Genomic DNA, 20,423 nt, shown 5'->3' with positions numbered 1-20,423 from the left:
CTAATTTTTGCCACTTAGCTTGGAGGTGTGCTACTTTCTTTAATGTGCATGATAAGGTTTGGTGGATGACAAGTTTCCATGAGATCTTGGACAAAGCAGGGAATCAAATAGGGAGACTAAGTACTTGCCCACCCCTTTGTGATGCTATTTACACTGTCTATCAAATTCTTTCATCAATCTATCCTTTTCTTCATAGTGTGACCATTTAGGGTCTTTGGATGATGATGGTGAAGGAACGAAAGGCCCTGAACAACCCACTTTCTCTTTACCCGTAGTTGAGATTGACGAGTGGTTGTTGTTTCGGTCAGTAGAGCATGAAGTATCTATAGCTGTGGACTGGTTGATGTCATCTGTTGGTGTGCTAGTTTCTTCCATATTGTGAGGGACAAGGAAATTATAGTATTGGGAAAAGTGTTGATCTCTCGGTATCGTCACCTATTGACCCAAGTAAGGAAATTTATGACACTAATGATAAGTAGAAGGAATAGACTAAATGTCATGAATCAACAATCTTTCCAATAGGATGTTATAAGTTAATTGTAGGTCTAAGACCTAAAAAATAGTCTCTTTTACAATTGGTCCTACTCTAATTGGCAAAATAACCATGCCTTTGGAGGATCTTTCCTCGTCATCGTAAGCTTTGATGGTAATTTTCTTTCTTGGGTCAATAGCATCCTCTGTATACCCTGGAGCTTTTACTAAATTAAGTGTGCAAATATTGAGGCCTACTCTAGCATCGACCAATGCTCTCTTAACTCTATTTCTATGGATAAAGACTTCAATATGCAAAGGAGGGTTTTGTAGCTGGATGAAAACATGTCATCTTGGGCTGAAAAAGACACATAGTGAGGGGCAACTAAGTTGCTAACCATGTTTTGAAATCTACTCACATTCGTTTCATTTAGTACTAAGGATTTGGTGAGTATTTCTTTATGCTCCAAGCAAATCTGTAATAGTTCACAAATGGAGATATGGGCCAGAGTCTTAAGTAATTGGTTGACCAGGTTATACTAGGGCAAGGAGGAGCTTGTAGCTGCATGATCAGGGTTTGTCATAGGTCCTGGTAGGATAAATTTAGAGGCTTGGCCTCAGGTAATGGCATTTGAGGATTGTTTTTTGTTTTTATCCTTAACTATGATGACATTTATGGTGTCATCAAAGCCAAAATCATGATGTGCATAATTAACCTTAGTGTGAGGGAGTGCATTCTGATTGGCTTTGGAAGATTCACCATTTTCATGACTCATGAAGGGGTTCTTGAAGGCCGTATGGTATTCATTATCACTAAGGTTGTTTACTTCAATGACCCCATCATTGATTAATTTTTGGATTGCCCCTTTAAGGGAAAAACAATTATTTGTTAAATGCCCCCTGCTTTGATGGTAGGTGAAAATGTACTTGTCATTCCACCATTTTGGTTTGACTTGGGGCTCATAGAGTTTGGCCTCAGGAAGTACAATGAGCTCATTAGCCAAGAAGGTTTGCAAGTCACTCTCATAAGACACCTCAATAGGAGTACAAACCTTAGGTATATCAAAGGATTGATATCTGTAGGGAGGAGGAGCTTGATTGTAAGCAACTTGTTGATTGGTCATTGAGGTGGTTTCCACATTGCACTGAGAAAATGGGAAGGAATTGTCTTGTTGGGGTACATTTGGGTTGGTGTTGTTGACAACGAGATATGATTGGTTTAGATGGGATTGGGTTTGAGTTTTAACATGGTTGGCTTCAACCATCCCATCATTGATAGTGTTCTTGTTGTTGTTTCTCCACCATGATTTTTTCTTATGGGTGGCCCAATTAGAGGAATTATGAGTCTCCATGGAGTTGTTTGAAAATCCCTTACCATCTTTTGATAGTTTAATAATGTCATTATTTAGTAAGGTCTCTTCTACCTTAGTGGCATTTTCTAAGGTAGTCTTGAAATATTTAAGCCCTCAGAGTTGGAGCCACTAATTCATTAGTTTGGAGAGACAATTAATGAAGATGTTAGTCTTCTCTTTGTCAAGTATGTCTCTGTGATACTTAGCAAAAGTGTGTCTCCATCGTTGTAAGAAAGTTTTGAATGACTCATCGAGAAGTTGTTTCATGTTGCATAAGTCGATCATTGTAACTACTCTTTCGATATTGTAGGAATATTGGGAGATGAACATGGAAGCTAGTTGGTCAAAGCTTTTGATATTAGAGGGTAGCTTGGAGAACTACTTCATGGCTTGCCCTCCAAGGCTTTTAGGAAGCAGTTACATCAAGTACATCATGTCATGGAAAAATTCCATACTCAAGGTATAGAATAATCTGAGGTGGTCTTGTGGATATGATGTGCCAAAATATTTATCATACTTTGGAATTTGTACATTTTGTAGGAAAGGTGTGAAGGTAATGTTCTTATCAAAGGGGAGAGGGCACACCTTTTTGAGGCTGAATTTTGTGGTTTGTGTTCTTCCTCTCTTCATTCTTTCTATTTCCGTTTTGTAGGTCTTGTAGTTTTTGTGTGACAATGTCTAGGGGTGATTCTTCTTCATCTCATTTTAAGTTAGTCACATCAAATTCATATGGAAATTTAGTGCCTTGTTGTGCTAATTCTAGTACGTAACATTCCTTATGTTTCTCAAATATATGGTCCATGATGTCGACAAGCTTGGGATTTTTGTTGGAAATCTTTGATCTTAGTTTCAATACTTTTGTCATCCCATACATTAGATGAACCCATTGTAGCCACGGATTCTGAGTTTTAATTGAACAAGGGTGACTTTTGAATAGTTGTGTTTTGTGGTCTATCTGTTGTTGTAGTAGGCTTGAGGAGATTTAGAGGTTTTGTGCACTTGATGGTTTTGTTAACTATTCTAGCACTCATTGGTATAGGCAATTGCTTCAGTTTTCTAGTTGTACCAATTTTATGTGGTGGCATGAAACATGAGTTGAATTCCTTTAGTTCTTAGGTATTTTTGGAATGTGAGAGTTTTTATTGACCACAATTTGTCTGTAGTAACAAGCTAGATTAGACAAGGCATTTGTGAATGTTGATAGGATGAGTTTCACTTTTGCTAAGTTAGGTTAGGGAAGGATGTGTGTCTCTGAACATTTCTGACTTGATGTATGAAATGAAGTGATGATAACTATTGGGTTGATAATGATGTTTGTAGCTCTACTTGTTTTAAAAAGATGTTTTTGGTTAGATATGTAATTTTTCAGACTTTGTAAAATATCTGCAAGGAAAAGGGTATCTAGATTGGTAGTTTGTTTGCAATTATTATGCCCACAGATGACCTTTGTTTTATGTTTTTACTCAGATGTGTCACAGGAATGGTCAAATGCACTATTTAATTAATCATATGCATTGTTTTAATGCTCAAATGCACTATTTGAATTGTCATATGCATTGTTTCATGGTTCAAATGTGTTATTCTGTTGGGCAAATGCATTGTTTAAAGGCTCAGATGCATTTTTTGATAGGAATATGCATTATAATAGAGATCATAAGCATTACAGAAGTGCTCAAAAGTGGTGTTTTATGCATTATATGTGCTACCTTTAGGATTATTTAGCAATATTCTCATTTTGGACTTGGTTTCTTGATACCAATTTGAAGTTTGTCTTTCTCGAAGGTTTTTGATCTGTACTGGTGTTCATTATTAAGTTTTAAAACACTTCCAAGCACAATAGCAGTAAGTCCAAAACAAAATGTAAAATCACAAGCACCTAAAAAATGGAAGAAAATAGCTTCCTAACAAGGTTATCTAAAGCCAATGACTAGTGGTTCTTAGTGTTTAACCAACTATGTTTGGATTTACCTCTCTTGTGAAAAAGAGCTTCCCACCAATGCTAAGGAAGTTTGGTGCAATCCCTTATAGGACTACTCGAGGAAGGCTATTTTTTGAATCACAAGTGACTTGCATTCGATTAGGAATACAAGATTGGAAGGCAATCCCTATCACCGACCCTGATAAGACAACTGAAGAGATAGCCTTTCTATGGCTAGATAATCCTACCTAGTGAAAAGTGGGAAATGGAAGTCACAAACAGGTTTGAGAATCTGATCACTCAAAGAGAGTGAGACCATATCCCTACTATCTTGGCTCCCCAAACACAAAAAACACAAAGGTTTAATCACTAGCCCTTAAACTACTGAAGATAGAGGGGATTTTAGTTACGCTATGTGTGGATTCTTTTCCTTGTTCAATTGTAACTGGTCTTTATAGAAGGTTGGGCATTCTAATCAACTTGAAGGAGTTGAGAGCATAGACCTATTTCTATTTTGGATTAGTTAGATTGAATGCTTCTATTAAGCTATGTTTGGAACTTTGAAATGTCGCACTTTGTATTGACAAGAGTCGAGGTCCACTTATCTAATTTGAAGCTAGCAAAGGCTAGGTGTTTTTAGGAGGGTCTTCATTCCTATCACATGTTATTTGAAATCTAGAAGCTTTTAATAAACTCTGAAGGGATCTATAAGAAAAAGAGATTCAAATCTAGAAGTTAGATTCATGAAATTATAAATTTTACTAGATGCATAATAGAAATACTCATATGCATTACAGAAAGCATCACATGCAGTATTTAATCTAGAAAATACGCTATAAGAAAAGAAAATGTGCTCTAAGATGCTTTATATGTGCTTTAGAAATGATCAAATGCATTACAAAAATATGAAAATGCATCACAAAAAGATTCAAAAGCTATGTAGAAAGATTTAAATGCATTACAGAACAATTTAAATGTGCTTCAGAAAGATTGAATGCATTAAAATAGAGTTCAAAAGTGTCAAAATATCTCTTGGAAGCATTAAAACAAAGCGTAGAAGCATCAAAAGATTCAAATCCAGCCCTTGTGCACTCAAGGAAGAATTTTGGAATGTTGTTCTCGCTAATATGAGGCCTCCCAAATGTTGTAGAACCTATATTCGATCATATCTACACAAGAGAATAGAAAGAAACATAGATCTACACTAGAAATGAAAGATTAGACTAAAAAACTTGAAAATAGGGAAGCTTTTAGTTCAACCCCATGGTGGGCGCCATTTTGTACATAGTGTGAATGTGTATTCATGAAACTTTAGTGTAGAATGCAAATAGATTGACAATGAACTAAACTAAACCCAAGATACCATCATCAGAATGTAATATCTATGAGCATCTCATGTTTCCCTAACTACAACTGCTAAAATAGCTCTCAGACTGACATATTAGTGACAGTTCTAGAATGGGAGTATGCTAAAAATGTAGCTCTACAAGAATGCATGCAAGATCTATGGCTATAATGCAGATTGTATGCTATCAAAATGGATATGCAACAAGTTAACATGCAATAAATGATGCTAAATAACATAAAAGAAATACTAAAATGCTATGAATTTTCTAAAATGATGAATCAAAATGTGCCTATAGTGAAAATGCTAAAAACTTGGTTCCTTTGCCTCTTGGATTTCCCTCCTATTTATAGGATTTCAGAAGGGGTTGGGGTAAGAATCAAGATTTTTACCTTTGACTTATGGGTGAAAGTGAAACTAAAAATATCTCATAAGAGGCCAAGAGGAAGAGTCCAATAGACTTGGTTTTGAAGATAATTGAGGATATTTTTAATTCTTTTTAAATGAAAATGGGAGATTTCCAATTTTGTGAGGATAAATGATTTTGTTGATTTAATAAATGTCTTATTTATTTTTAACACTTTTGTCTTTTTCCTCCTCCTTTTTTGAATTTGAATTTTTTTCTCCTTTTTTAAAGTTGATTTAGGTCTTGTCGATTTGATAGATAATTAATGACTTGTTGTGATTTTTGATTTGAAAGTCTGGTGTGTTTCTTTTGATTTTCTCTTTAATTTTCACTAATTGATTGGAACTATGTGATTTAGGTCTTTGCCAATTTTTGGGTGTCTACAAATACCCCTCTTTGAGTTAATATGCAAAGCATATTAGTTTAAAGATTGCCTTGATTTTCTAATTTTGGGTCAACTTTTGATGATTGGGTTATATGTGGTGACTTCAATATGATTGAGTTGGGCTCTGACAAAGAGGACATTTTTCCTTTTCACTGGATAGTTGGGGAAAGGGAAGCCTGGTACTACATGCATAATAAATTGGGCCTTTTTTATCCCAATACTAACTGCCACCAACATAGTGGGGTTTGGCACAATTGATCCAACTTTTGAGCTAACTTTGATCACATTTTAAAACATCTCGATCGTGCCATGATTACTGCACAATTTTTGTTTCCTTTTCTGAGGGTCAAGATTTACTTGTTATTCCCTTGCTAGATGTGATTTTATCAGACCACTATCCCATTTATTTTTCTATTTCATGGCACACAGTTGTCCAACGAGTTGTTGGGACTCAGTTTTTCCTTAATACATTAGTGTTGATGCATGCTTCCACTATTGCTCATATCCTATGTGTCTAGAACTTGGAGCGATGTCCAAATTCTCAGACAGGGAGGATTCAATGGTGGAATGATTCCATTACTAGAACCGCTTGATTTTTGTGCATCTATGGGTGGCAGTTGGCAGTTTTTAAAGGTGGTCTTATGAACCCACTACCACTACTCTCAAGAAATATTTTGAGGCTCTCACCCTTAACCCTTTTGTTGTTGATTTACAAATTCAACTTGCCAAATTCTACCATGACAAATAGGTTGTAGATAATTATGTTGCTCGATGGGCCCAAATCAAAGGTCACCTCCATTGGTTGGAGGTTGGCAATAATGCTTCAAAGGAGTTTTTTCAAGCTCTTCAAGTTCGTCAAACCAATTTTGAGATTAAAAAATCAAACAAGGCACTTATGTTCCTTCCAGTCTTCCTGACATCCTAAAAAGTTTTTTTCACAATTAGAAAAATGTGTTTGTTTTACAGGGAAATTTGGTTGCTCGGGAGGAAGCCCTCAGAAAGTGTATTGTTGTTACTCCAAACTACCTAGCAGTTGAGCAACGTGCTTTCTTTGAACAACTTCTTACCATCTAAGACCTTAAAGAGCCAATTTTTTCCATCACTAATCAGAAGTCCCCTGAGTGTGATGGGTTTCCTCGTGAATTCTACAAACACCTCTAGGAGTATATTGGTCTTGACCTGCACAATGTTTATCTTGAAGCCTACCATTCTAAAGCCTAGGAGTTATTACTAACAAAGGAAACATCAAATTCATACCTTAAGCTGGCAATACTGAGGATATTTGTAATTGGTGGCCCATTACCCTTCTCAATGTGTCCTATAAGATTATTGCTAAGGTAATTTCTCTTAAAATTTGCCATCTCCTTCCTTCAATTGTGTGACCAGAGAAATTTGGCTTTATCAAATCCAGGTATATTCTTAACAACATCATTGCTTTCTGGGAAGGTATGGAGTGGGCACACAAGTCTAATTAGCTTTCTATTTTTTTGAAAATTGATTTTAATAAAGCCTATGACTAGATTGAATGGCCTTTCATTTTGGCTATGCTTCAAGCTCTTGGTTTCAATCCCAATTTTCTCTAGTCTATGGAGATGCTCTTTGGAGATACTAATGCTTGTATTACTATCAATAGCTCCCAATATGATGCCTTTGGGATTTTTCATTCCATCAAGTAGGGTTGCCCTTTGGCTCCAACTTTATATGTTCTTACTGCTAAAGGGTTTGGCTACTTTCTCACCCACTCCATTTCTTCAAGTTTGGTTCATGGAATTTCCTTGCTAGATTCCTCTTCCCAATTGGTCAATGGTCATTTTGCTGATGATTATTTTCTCACTCTTTTGGAGGATGAAGAAAACATCACTAACGCCTTGAATTTCCTTAACACTTTTTGTCAAGCCTCTGGCTCTGCTATTCAATGGCATAAAACACTCTGTTATCACCAATCTTTTTTGCCAGCTCTACCTTGGTTTAACTAGTTTGAATGGAAATGGGTCACACTTAGGGAGATTTTTTGCTTTCTAGGCATTGCTTTTTCCTTTCAAGCTTCATCAATTGATCTGTGGAACATCGTGCTTATCAAGATTACAAAGAAGCTGGACTATTGGCTTATGAAACCTCTTTCTCTTACGAGAAAATTCCAAAATTTCTCTAGAGTTCTTGTAGCTATGCATGTCTATTATTCTACCTGTTGGGCTCCTTCTAAAGCCTCTTATCAAAAATTAGAACGATTGCTCTGGGATTTTCTTTGGGCCTCTGATTCTGATCATCATGGCTTTCACAAAGTTGCTTGGGATTTTCATTATCTCCCCAAAGAGTCTGGAGGCCTTGACCTTCTCTCCACACAAAAGCAAGTCCTCACTCTTTGTGCAAAATGGATTATTTTTGTCATCACTGGAGATGAAGCTTGGAAGATTCTTGTTTGGCATTGCATTTCCTCTAGGTTTCTAGTTAACAAACTTGCATGGAAGGGGATTGGCTTTCAAACCCTTCTCATTATGTGAGAACCCATGCACATACATGGCTCTTTTGTTATCAAGAGCATATGTAAAGCTTGGGAAGTTGTCAAGCCTTGGCTTTTCTTGTCTAGTGATGAGTTCCATGATGGGCTCTCTTTGAACTAGTAGAACATCTGGTGGTCTCCTCTATTTGGCATTCATGGTATTCCTCTAGCCAAGACTCAACGTGGTAGTGCTCTCCATTTTTTCAAACATGGCATCAAGACTCCTAAATACCTTTTCTCTAGGGTCTCCATGAGTCTCAGATCTTGGGAAGATATGCAAGTCTAATTCCATCTTTCCCATTTAGATTGGCAAACTTTTGACTCGTGGCTTTCTACAATTCTAGGTCACTTAAGTTATAAAGTGGGTATCCAGTCTATTCGACCTTGGTGGACTGACTAGAAGTGGTATCCTACCACTCCCTTTACCAGCTACAGATCAACATTGGCATTTGCAATCTTCTCTTTCTTGATGTGGAAAGCACTTTGACACTATTTGGAGTGCCATTACAGAACCCAAGATTGCTCATTTTTCTTGGTGCCAGGCTTTTCAAGGTCTTCCCCTTAGGCCTTGGCTTAAGCATATTGGGGTTCTAGATCCTCAGTGTCCATTTTGTGGACAATTAGAGTCTTTCCTACATATTATTTGGTTTTGTAGACATTCTCAAAATTATTAGCACTGGATTCATGATTTCTTTAAGTCATTTTGGCCCTAACCCTTTTCTTGGCATATGGTTATTTTGGAAAATTTCCCCAGGCTCCCTAGAAAATTTACCCAAATATGGCATACTTTGAAGATGGAGATTTTGTTCACTCTATAGAAACGTATAAATGTTGTTCTTTTCACTGACAGTCTACTTGATATAAATGTTTTTATGTACACTAAAGCATGCATTTGTAATAATGTAATGGTGCAGATCCAAGTGCAAGCCAACAAGGTGGCTCTAGAAGTGGCCCACCTTCAAGAGCTTCTCAATCAATGAGGCAATTCCCCTTGTATGATTTCCAGAGTGCCTCTAGATGCTCTGGTTGTTACCACACCACCTAGAGGATGCCACCAAGGGTGAAGCTCTTCAAGCTACCGCTCACATACACCACATTTGTAAGCTTCCCACCACCACTCTCCTAGTGGTAGCGATGGTGGTTGGCATCACCACTTAGTTTCCCCACCCTATGGTGGCACAAGCTGGTTGTCGAGCTTGGTGGATTCTCCTCCTAGTCCTCAGTATGTTGTATCTAGAAATTGGCCCTTTCGCCTTGAATGGCCATCTCACCTCCATGATCTGATACCAAGGATGTTGACCAAGCCCCTGATGATGTTGTTGATGGCTGGACTATTCCCAGCCTACCTGCTAATCCTAGGGATGACTAGGGATTTCATGATCAAGATTAACCACCCCCCTTAGCTAGCATTACTTTAGCTACATGAGGGTTGCTTCTTATATGTTCTTTTTTTAATGAATAGTTGTTGATTTTGACTTTAACCATGTGAACTTTCATAGGGTGATCTTGTATCCCTTGGCCCTTTTTGTGAATTGTAATCTTAGTATATTATATATTAATAGAAAAGGACTATTCATTAAAAATAATAGCAAATCAAGATTTTTCTTGCTAATCTACTCATCCCAACAAAATATCAATACTAAAAAATGCATAGAGGTGAAACTACTACTATTCTTTAATTCCATGAATAGACAATGGAAAGGGAAATATTTCTTTTATGGTTTAAACAACCATTTATTAGGAGAATATTAAAAGCTCTTTTTAAAATCAAATTAGCCTAGCAACATAGATATTTTCTCCATAGATGACTATGTTTCACTTTTTCTATAACAGAAAATAACTGCCATTAGAGGAATAAAGGATATTCTAAGCAATATGATACATTGGTGGAGATAAAAGGTAAGAACATAATGGTTTTCCTAGCACTATAATAAATTGACAATATTTAGGTTGTCTATGTGCTCTATCTCTCTTGTTTTTACTAAATTTAATTTTTTATTTAAGGCTATGGCTTTATGAATGTCTTCTAATGATTATTCAATTGTATTTTCAATTAGACCAGAACATCCCATTCACAAATGAGCAATGTTGGTTAGGCTAGTTCAAGCTATGATTTCATCGCTAATATTATTGGATGAGATTGGTCATTTGTGACATAGTTGGACCAAATTGGAGGTGATTATTGTAATAAAATAGTTTGCGAAGCATCGAAAAAACAAGTTTGGCTTCGCTAGTGTGACTTTGGGTAGAGAAATCTTCCCTCACACTTATCATTTAAAAATTTGAGAGTTTTAGAACTCTATGAATGTTGGTCATCTTGCCAATATAACTCAAAAGAGTTGTGGAAGGGTGAGAGCAATGTAAGTATCTTCCTTTTCAACTTTATTAAATCTATAATTTACTTTTTTTGCTAATTTCTAAATGTTTTATGTTTACATGCTCATATTCAGCTAAAAGAGTTAGTCATTAAAGTGTGCACCAAATTCCATAGATTCTAGATTCAATAGGATGTCTCAATGTGTTGGAAAAGATAGTAGTGTTGGAGCTAATGTTCCAACAGTAATCAATAATAATTGTTGCATGTAGCAAAGCTTGTTGAGTTGCTAGCAACACAAGGTTAGTTTAGGTGTGAGTCAAAGAGTTCTAGTTTGAATCAAGTTGTTAGTGTAGATGTGTTTGAGTTAGGTGTCCATAAGTTTCATTTATTTGTTAAGTTTGCATGTCTTGTCAATCATGAAGTAGTTTTTTGTCAATCTAATTAGCAGCCATTTAGGAATGTTGTTAGGTCAAGCTATTGTATAAATTTGGATCTATTATTCAATAAAATGAAGCTGGAAGTTCTTTCTTTCTCTGCTTAGTTTATGTTGTTCTAGTTTTCCAATAAGTAATCATACAATGCTCCAATTTAGTGAGTCTACTGAAAGAATTTTTCCATCTTCAATCCTTGGAGTACTTGAAGATATTGTATTTTCATAAGCAATCATCACTACCAAGAAATTTTGAGAACTTGAGAAGTTTACAATTTCTAAATTTGACTAGTTGCACTAAATTGAGAATGTTGCCATTTTCTTTTGGAAAGTTAAGTTGTTGTAGTATCTCAAAATTAAGCAGTTGCAAAAAGTTCATTCTTAGGGTAGAGGAATTCCAAAACATCACAAAGCTTGAGTATGTAGATTTCAATTTCTACAAATGATTGCAAGACTTGCCTTGTCACATCACAAAATAGGTGTCCTTGAAAAACCTCTATTTAGCTGAGACAAAAAGTTTGAGGGAGTTTCCAATTAACATTAGTGAATTAAGCAAGCTACAAAAGCTAAGAATATAGTGTAATTTGTCCACAAGCTTTCCAACCTCTCTTAGAAATTTGTCTTCTTTGATGAATCTTCAAGTTTCTCACTATTCCAACTTAGAGTGTTTGCCAACCTCTCATTGAGATTTATCTTTCTTAACAACTTTGTATATTTGTGGTTGTCAAAACCTAAAATCTTTGCTAATATCTATTGGATATTTGTTCTCCTTTACAAATTTTTTTATTTGGTATTTATGGCTTAGAATCATTGCCACACACTCTTGGCACTTTGTCATCTTTTAAGGACACTTGGAATTAGGGATTGTGTCAAATTAAAATGTTTGCCACTTTGTATGAAGTGACTTAATCTCTTAGAGTATTTAGAAATATGGAATTTCCCAATCAAAGTAGATTTTGGAGTTGTGTCATTTACTTTTGGATTGAGTAACCTCAATGAGGTGACTCTAGAAAGAATGAATGAGTACAGGATTTCTATTTCTAAAGACTGTTACCCCTGCCTAGAGATTCTCAAGAAAAATAATCATTTAATAGAGATCAAATCACTACCACTATGCCAAAAACAATCAAGTCAATAAAATTAGAATATTGTGGAAGGCTAAAGAAGATAAGGGTTCCACATGATCTTGTAAACCTTTGATGCCTGCTAATAATATGGTGTCTAGAGTTGGAAGAGCTTCCTAGCTTTGCAAGTTCAGCTTGTCTCAAAGAACTTGAAGTACCCAATGGTTGCTACTGAATTTAGAAAATTGAAGGTTTACAAAATTGCATGAGATTGGAAAGATTGGAGATCTTCTTAGAGGTGCTCGATTTACAAAGTTTGGAGCACACACAGAAATTAAAGAAAGTGAAACTCAAAGCAAGCAAGTGATCAGTTATTGAACCTTGCATTCAAACTATGAAGATAATATAACAGTTTCTAGTAATCAATTTTGTTGAGTTTTTTCATCTAAATGTGCATTGACTAAACGAGGTTGTGTGAGAAATATGCAGAAATGGCTGAGTGAAATAAGAATATTTGCTCGTGCAGTATCTAAATGTGAAAATTAACACTATTCCAGTCACTGATTATTAATCTCCTATCATAAATGATTATTAAATTGTTGAAAAAGTAATTCACGGCTAATATCAAAAAATAACAAAAGTGCAACTTCACCAATAAAATATGAAAATAAATTCACAACATAAAGAACACAATCTTTTTGGATGAATTGTCCCTAGAAAAACCCTTGAGAGAAAACCAATACTACAGATGGAAAATATATGAACTTCAACAAATCAAGAGATACAAAATTCCTTGTCTCTCACTGGCAGAATTTAGACAACCTCCTAAATTCTCTTGTTGATATTCCCCATTGCTATCACCAACACTATCACTGTGCCCTTGCTAATACTGTAAGACTATTTGCTATCACTACAAACTCATTTGCTAACACTGAAAATGTTTCTACAACTTCTTGTGTTCCTCTATTTTGTTTAGTTCTCCAAATTTCTCCCTTAACCCCTTTTTATACTACCTAACCAAGAGGTTTCTAGTTGCTTCTTGATCAAGACAACCTAAACAAGAAGTTTCTAGTTGCTTCTTGATTAAAATAACCTAACCAATAGGTTACTAGTTGCTTCTAGAAGGAGTCAATTAATTAATTAATATTTTCTAATTAATCACATATAGATGAACAGTTGTCCAAACTACCTAAAACTAACACTGAAGCATCCTCACTTTTGCATTCCCTTCTCTCTCAGAATGTTGAGCTAGTTGATTCCTTCTCTAACTACAAAATTTAGTCTAGGGAAAAGTTGCAGAACATGCATTCCTCCAATGGAAATGAAGTCCTAATGCTCTATTTTGTTATAAATTGGGTGACTTCACAATCGACACCAAGTCTAAGTGTCAATAGCAATGGATGTATTTTATTTGATGAAACTCTACCGCGGGTTGAGAAAGGTTGATGGGTATGGGTTGGTGTGTTCATTGCAGAAGATTGGTCTAGTGGCATAGATGAGTTCATGATAGAACAGGATTTCATCTTATCATTAAAATATAGAGAATAGGGTGGAGTGGAGAAGGGTTTCTTTGTGAGAGGGGAAGAGGAAACAGTAATGGAGGCATTTCTCAGCTTATTGGCACTTTTGCAAAGATAGAAGTGATCTGATCTTGAGGATCAAAAACTTTTTAACTATGACAATGGCTTAGAAATGGTGAAGGTGAGTTGATTATGTTCCCATTCTTACTTGGTGTTATTTTATGTCTATTGGACTTTTCTAATGCCTTACATAGTGTCAAATATATTTATATGGGTTTTTCTAATGACAAACTCTGCCTTGGGAACCCATCATTTTCCAACAAGTTGGATTCACTGGAGAAGATGACTGAGATTATGTTTGAGACTTTTAATGTGCCTACTATGTATGTAGCCATTCAGGCTACACTCTCCTTGTATGCTAGTGGCAAGACAACTGGTGAGTAATTTTTTTTATATTTTTGCTTGAACAATTAACTTTCTACTATTCATAATAGATATTGTTGCTATTTTTGGTTTCCATTGAATTTCATTTTTTTTGCATTAATAATTTGATCATATTGTATGATCTATGATAACTTGACTTGTCATTTCATAATTCTCTATTTAGTATTCCATAAACTTTCTATATTATTCTAATAATAAGTCATGTAATATGATCCCAAAAGTGAAAAAGCTCGTTAGAAAACCTTTCTATTCACTACAACATCTTTGAACTCCCATCCCCATGAGTTTTGAAGAAATTATTTGAAGCTTTAATCCTAAATGAATATTAATTATCATCAATTGCAAGTGTTGTTTTAGATTCAAGGGATGGGGTTACTCATACTATACCGATTTATGATGGATATTCACTTCCTTATGATATCTTCCAATTGGATCTTGCTAGGCAAGATTTGATAGATTGGTTGATGAAGTTCCTAATTGGAGGAGGAGAAATTGTTTGTGACATGAAGGCTTTCATTTGTGGCACTAGACTATGAGCGAGAGCTTGAGAGAGCAAAGAAAAGTTCCATAATTGAGAGGAGCTTCTTGATGGGCAGGTTGTGACAATTGGCAATGAGAGATCTAGATGCCCTGGGGTATCATTTCAACCTTCATTTGTTGAAATGGAATGTGTGAAAATTAACACTATTGCATTCATTGATTATTAATCCCCTATCGTAAATGATTATTAAACTACCAAAAATAAATTCATAGCTAATATCAAAAAACAACACAACTACAACTTCACCAATAAAATAAGAAAAGAAATTCGAAACACAAAGAACACAATATTTTCAGACAAATCGTCCCTGGAAAAACCCCTAAGGGAAAACCTGTTCTACAAATGAGGAATTATATTTACTTCATCAAATCAAGAGATACAAAATTCCTTGCCTCTCACTAGCATAATTTATACCACCTCCTAATTTCTCCTATAGATATTCCCATGTTGTTACTCCCAACACAATCACTATGCCCTTGCTAACACTGCAATATTATTTGCTATCACTACAAACTCATTTGCTAACACTACAAATGTTTCTACAACTCTTGTTCTTCTCTATTATGTTATGTTCTCCAAATTCCTCCCTTGACCCTCTTTTATACTACTTAACCAAGAGGTTTCTAGCTGCTTCTTAATTAAGACAACTCAATCAAGAAGTTTCTAGTTGCTTCCTAACCAAGAAGTTTCTAGTTGCTTCTTGACTAAAATAACTTAACCAATAGGTTATTAGTGGCTTCTAGAAGGAGTCAATCAATTAATTAATATTTTTCATAACTCTGACAATTATTTACTAATTAATCACATATGGATGAAAAACTATCCAAGCTACCTAAAACTAACACTCCCTCTTAGCGAGGAAGTTGTTTTGCATGACACCCAACTTATCTTTGAAGAAGATGAATTTTTCCTTCCCTAATGCCTTTGTTATAATGTATGCTACCTGCTCCTCTGTAGGTATGTGTTGTAGCCAAATAACCCCCCATTGTACACAATCTCCGATGAAGTAATATATGATGTCTATATGTTTAGACCTATCATGAAATATTGTATTCTCAAACAACATGATGCAACTTTGATTATCATAGTGTATCATAGTAGTCTCAAGCTTCTGACCAAACAAGGCTACTAACAACTTCCAAAGCCACATAGCTTCACATGTCACCATGCTAGCTACTATGTATTCTACTTCTACTAAACTCATAACCACAAACTTTTTCTTCCTATTAAACCAAGATACAACTCCTAATCCCAAACCAAAAAAACACCCTAAAGTGCTCCTTTTTTCCATTGTACTTCCTACCCAATCTACATCAGTATAGCCCATCAACTTGATACCTTCACCTCAAACATATAATTCTCTCTTCAAGCTACACATGTGGGTCTCTTTGTTGTGTGCTACAAAGCCTTCTGGTTGCTTTATGTATACCTCCTCCTTTAACTCACCATTAAGCAATGTTGCCTTGGCATCCATTTGATGGATCTACCATCCCATCTGTGTTGCAAATGAGATCATAGCTCATATAGAAGTATACCTGGCCATTGGAGAAAATGTCTCCTTGTAGTCTATTCCCTCCTTCTAAGAGAACCTCTTGGCCATGAACCTTGCCTTATGTTTCTTGATGCTACCATTTGCATCATGCTTTATCATATAGATCCAATGTGATCCAACTACTTCTCTATCTGTTGGTCTAGGCACCACCTTCCACACATCATTTTGCATTATTGAGTTATACTCCTTAGCCATCACATTTTGCCATACCTAATTCTTTGCAGCCTCTTGATAGCTAGAAGGTACACTATCTACCAACTAATTAACTAATGCAACATAGTCATTGAACTTGGTTGGTTGTCTCCACTATCTAGTACTCTTCCTAGGAGCTCCCACAAACTCCTAAGTATCCCTTAGTGCCTTTTGAACCTCACAGTTCCTACTGCCAACTGTAGATGATGTGATATCAACTTCTAAGTCCTCTAGATGCATTTCCTATTGCACCTATTGCTCCATGCTCTGTGAAACTTCACTACTTAAGCCTACACTTGTACTGGTAACTGTACTTGTACTTTGCTACCCTTGACTAGGGCTTGGAGCTTTAGTTGGTTGCTCACTTTGATCATCTATTGGAAAATCTTTGGACCTTCTAAATGTCTTGTCCTCCATGAACTTAACATCAGTCTGATAATAATTCTTCTGGTCCCAAGGATACAAATCTTATATGCCTTTGAGGTTTCACTATACCCAACAAAATACCTCCTCTTTGTAGTCTAATCTACCTTGGTACGTGTGTCACCTAGAATATGACAATATGCCAAATTCCCAAATATTTTGAAATGGCTAACATCAAGCTTCTTTCATGTGAAAGCTTCCTCTAGTGTCATCCTTTCTAGTACCTTGCGTGGAACCCTATTCTGAATGTAGACTATTGTACTACACACTTCTACCCATAAGTAGCGGGGCATATCTTGGTCATGTAACATCGCTCTTGCCACCTTTGATATAAAATAGTTCTTCCTCTTAGCAACTCCATTTTGTTGTGGATTGTAAGGAATAGTCCACTCTCTCTTGATTCCTTCCTTGGTACATAACTTCTAGAAGTTATTTCCTTTGTACTCACCTCCATTCTTTGACCAAAGAACCTTTATCTTCCTTCCTATCAAGTTCTCCACTAGAGCCTTGAACTCTTGTAACCAACTAAGAACCTCATCCTTGGTCTTCAAGAAGTATATCCAAGTATTCCTAGAGAAATCATCTATGAAAGTAACATAGTACTCATATCCTCTGATAGACTTTGTTGACATTGGTTCACAAATATCTAAATGTACTAGATCAAGAACACCTTCAGATCTGGTGTCACTCCTTGGAAAATATTTTTTTTGTAAACTCCCCCAACATGCATCTCTTACATACATCATATGCTTTGTGCTCACCACTAGAACACCTATCACCATCTCACAAAGCAATTTGAGTGTTCCATGATGAATATGGACCATCCTCCTATGCCATAGCTCTTCAAGATCTCTAGGATTACTGTTGCTCATGAGTTCCTTAGGAGTATCAAACTGCAACCTATAAAGGTGACAACTCCTAACTCCAATAGTTATGGGTGACTTCCAATCCTTGTGCTTAATCAACACATGTGTCCCTCTAAAAAGTACTGTATACCCCCTATCCTGAAGAAAAAATATGGAAATCAAATTCATACCTAATCTTGGAATGTGTAACATATCATCAACTAGAATTATCTTACCATTCTCCCTCTAAAATTGAATAGTCCCTTCCTCAACTGGGTTGAGTTTGCATAAGTTTCCCATAGAAATCTAGATATTGGTGTTCTCTTCCTTATAATTGGAGAAGTACTCTCTAACTCTTGTCATATGAAATGACACCCCACTATCTATATACTAGATAGTCTCTGAGGTTGATCTCACCATACAAGCTATAAGTGAAAACTCATCTTCTAGTCTATTGGAGAGTTCTTCTACACTTCCTGAAGCTGCCACCTGCTTCTTTTCCTTCTTCCTTTCTGGCCAATCATTGACATAGTGACCATACTCATGACATCCAAAGCACTTGACCTTAGAAAGGTCCTTCTTCTTCTTCTCACTTTGTTTCCCTACTAAGGCAACATTTTCCTATTCCGCCTCACTTTTTTGACTCTTCTTGATCCCAATTGACAAGACTTAGTCTAAACTCCCCCTGAGTGAAATCATTCCATAGTCAATGCTAACTTGGTAAGGTATCTCATCCACTAACAACTTAAACAAAGACACTTCACTATTTAGAAAATCCATTTTGGGCTATTCTCACTAGCTTGTCATCACTAGGACTATCTCCAACAATTGCTAACTCATCCTTGACAAGTCTAAGCCTAGTGAGGTAACTTGTAACATCTTATCCCTAGTTCATCTAGGTATTCTTTAGCTTCTCTCTAAGAATCATCTTCCTATTAGTGGTAGCATTCTATTATAGATTCATAATGGCATCGCACATCTTCTTCATTGTATCTAGCTCTACATTATGTGGAACAATATGATCCTTGACACCATCAAGGATAATCCTCCTTTCCTTTGCATTGTCCTTCTTATATGCTACAAGTTGTTTCACATCTATTGGTATAGGTACAACACTAGTAGCATAATCCTTGATACCATTCTCTTCCAACAATAAAGAAATTTTGGCCTTCCAAACACCAAAATTTGAGGCACCATCCAATCTATCCTAATCTCTCAAACTAGCTAAATCCATCTCAAGGGATTAATGCGATACTTCTGAAGAGATCACACTAGGTTATATAAACCCTTAATTTCTTTCCTAGGGAAAAACTCTTCTACCCTCAACACTGCTCTGATACCATGTGAAAATTAACACTATTGCAATCACTGATTATTAATCTCCTATTTTAAATGATTATTAAACTTTCAAAAATAAATTCACAATTAATATTGAAAAACAACACAACTGCAACTTCACCAATAAAATACGGAAAAAAATTTAGAACACAAAGAAGACAATATTTTTGGACAAATCATCCCTGGAAAAACCCCTAAGGGAAAACTAGTTCTATAGATGAGGAATTATATTTACTTCAACAAATCAAGAGATACAAAATTCCTTGCCTCTCACTGGCATAATTTAGACAACCTCCTAATTTATCTTGTTGATATTCCCCTATTGTAATCCCCAATGCTATCACTGGGCCCTTGCTAACACTACAAGACTGTTTGCTATCACTACAAACTCATTTTCTAACACTGCAATTGCTTCTATGACTCTTGTTGTTCCTTGTTCTATTATGTTCTCCAAATGTCTCCCTTGAACCTCTTTTATACTATTTGACCAAGAGGTTTCTAGTTGCTTCTTGATCAAGACAACTCAATCAAAAAATTTCTAGTTGCTTCCTAACCAAGAAGTTTCTAGTTGCTTCTCAATTAAAACAACCTAACCAATAGGTTACTAGTGGCTTCTAGAAGGAGTCAATTAATTAACAAATATTTTTCATAACTCTAAAATTATTTGCCAATTAATCACATATGGACAAACAACTGTCCAAGCTACTTAAAACTAACATAATGTGGAGTCATTCATGAGATTACGTACAAGTCGATCATGAAATGTGACATTGATGTGAGGAAGGAGTTGTTTGCAAATGTGGTTCCTAGTATGGGATCCTGATATTTCTAACATAATTAACAAGGAGATGGATGCCTTGACTCCCAATGGCTTGAGAATCTAATTAATTGCACCTCCTAAGAGGAAATATGGTGCTTGGATTGGTGGCTTTGCTTTGCATCCCTTCCCACAATCAAAATGGTATGATTTTTTCTTACCAAATTATTTTATGACAAACTTAAATAATTTTTTTCTTTTTTTTGGAACCAAGTTTTAATATTCTAAATCTTACAATCTCTTGGATACAGATATGGATAACAAAAGCTGAGTATGAGGATTCAGGTCCATCAATTGTTCACAAGGAGTGTTTCTAAAGCTACAGTAGAGAGCACCCATATAAATATAGTAAAACAATGTTGATAGAAACATCAGACATGAGCTAGGTTGCAGAGTATAGATAGCCAATTCGAAAGGAAAACCACTTCAACTGTGGGGCAATTTTTTCATAGTGTAAATATTTTGTGGAGATTGTAAAACAAAGGTCATCTATGTGTAAATTCTTAAAAAATAAAGAAATTTAATTTACTCTTAAATATGAACGTTTGCAAAGTAACCAGCAT

At 35.7% G+C, this 20,423-nt stretch overlaps 1 pseudogene; it reads left to right on the top strand.

Annotated features, from left to right (window-relative positions):
• The first annotated feature begins 14,089 nt into the window (after positions 1 to 14,089).
• LOC149550008 (actin-1-like) lies at positions 14,090 to 20,177 on the top strand (annotated as a pseudogene).
• The last annotated feature ends 246 nt before the right edge of the window (positions 20,178 to 20,423 follow it).

The sequence above is a fragment of the Cupressus sempervirens genome, chromosome 7, assembly GCF_028749045.1.
Source record: "Cupressus sempervirens isolate cs-2001-9-10 chromosome 7, ASM2874904v1, whole genome shotgun sequence".
Taxonomy (NCBI): domain Eukaryota; kingdom Viridiplantae; phylum Streptophyta; class Pinopsida; order Cupressales; family Cupressaceae; genus Cupressus; species Cupressus sempervirens.
Note: the sequence above shows the minus strand (reverse complement) of the source record. Positions and strands in the feature narration are given on the sequence as shown.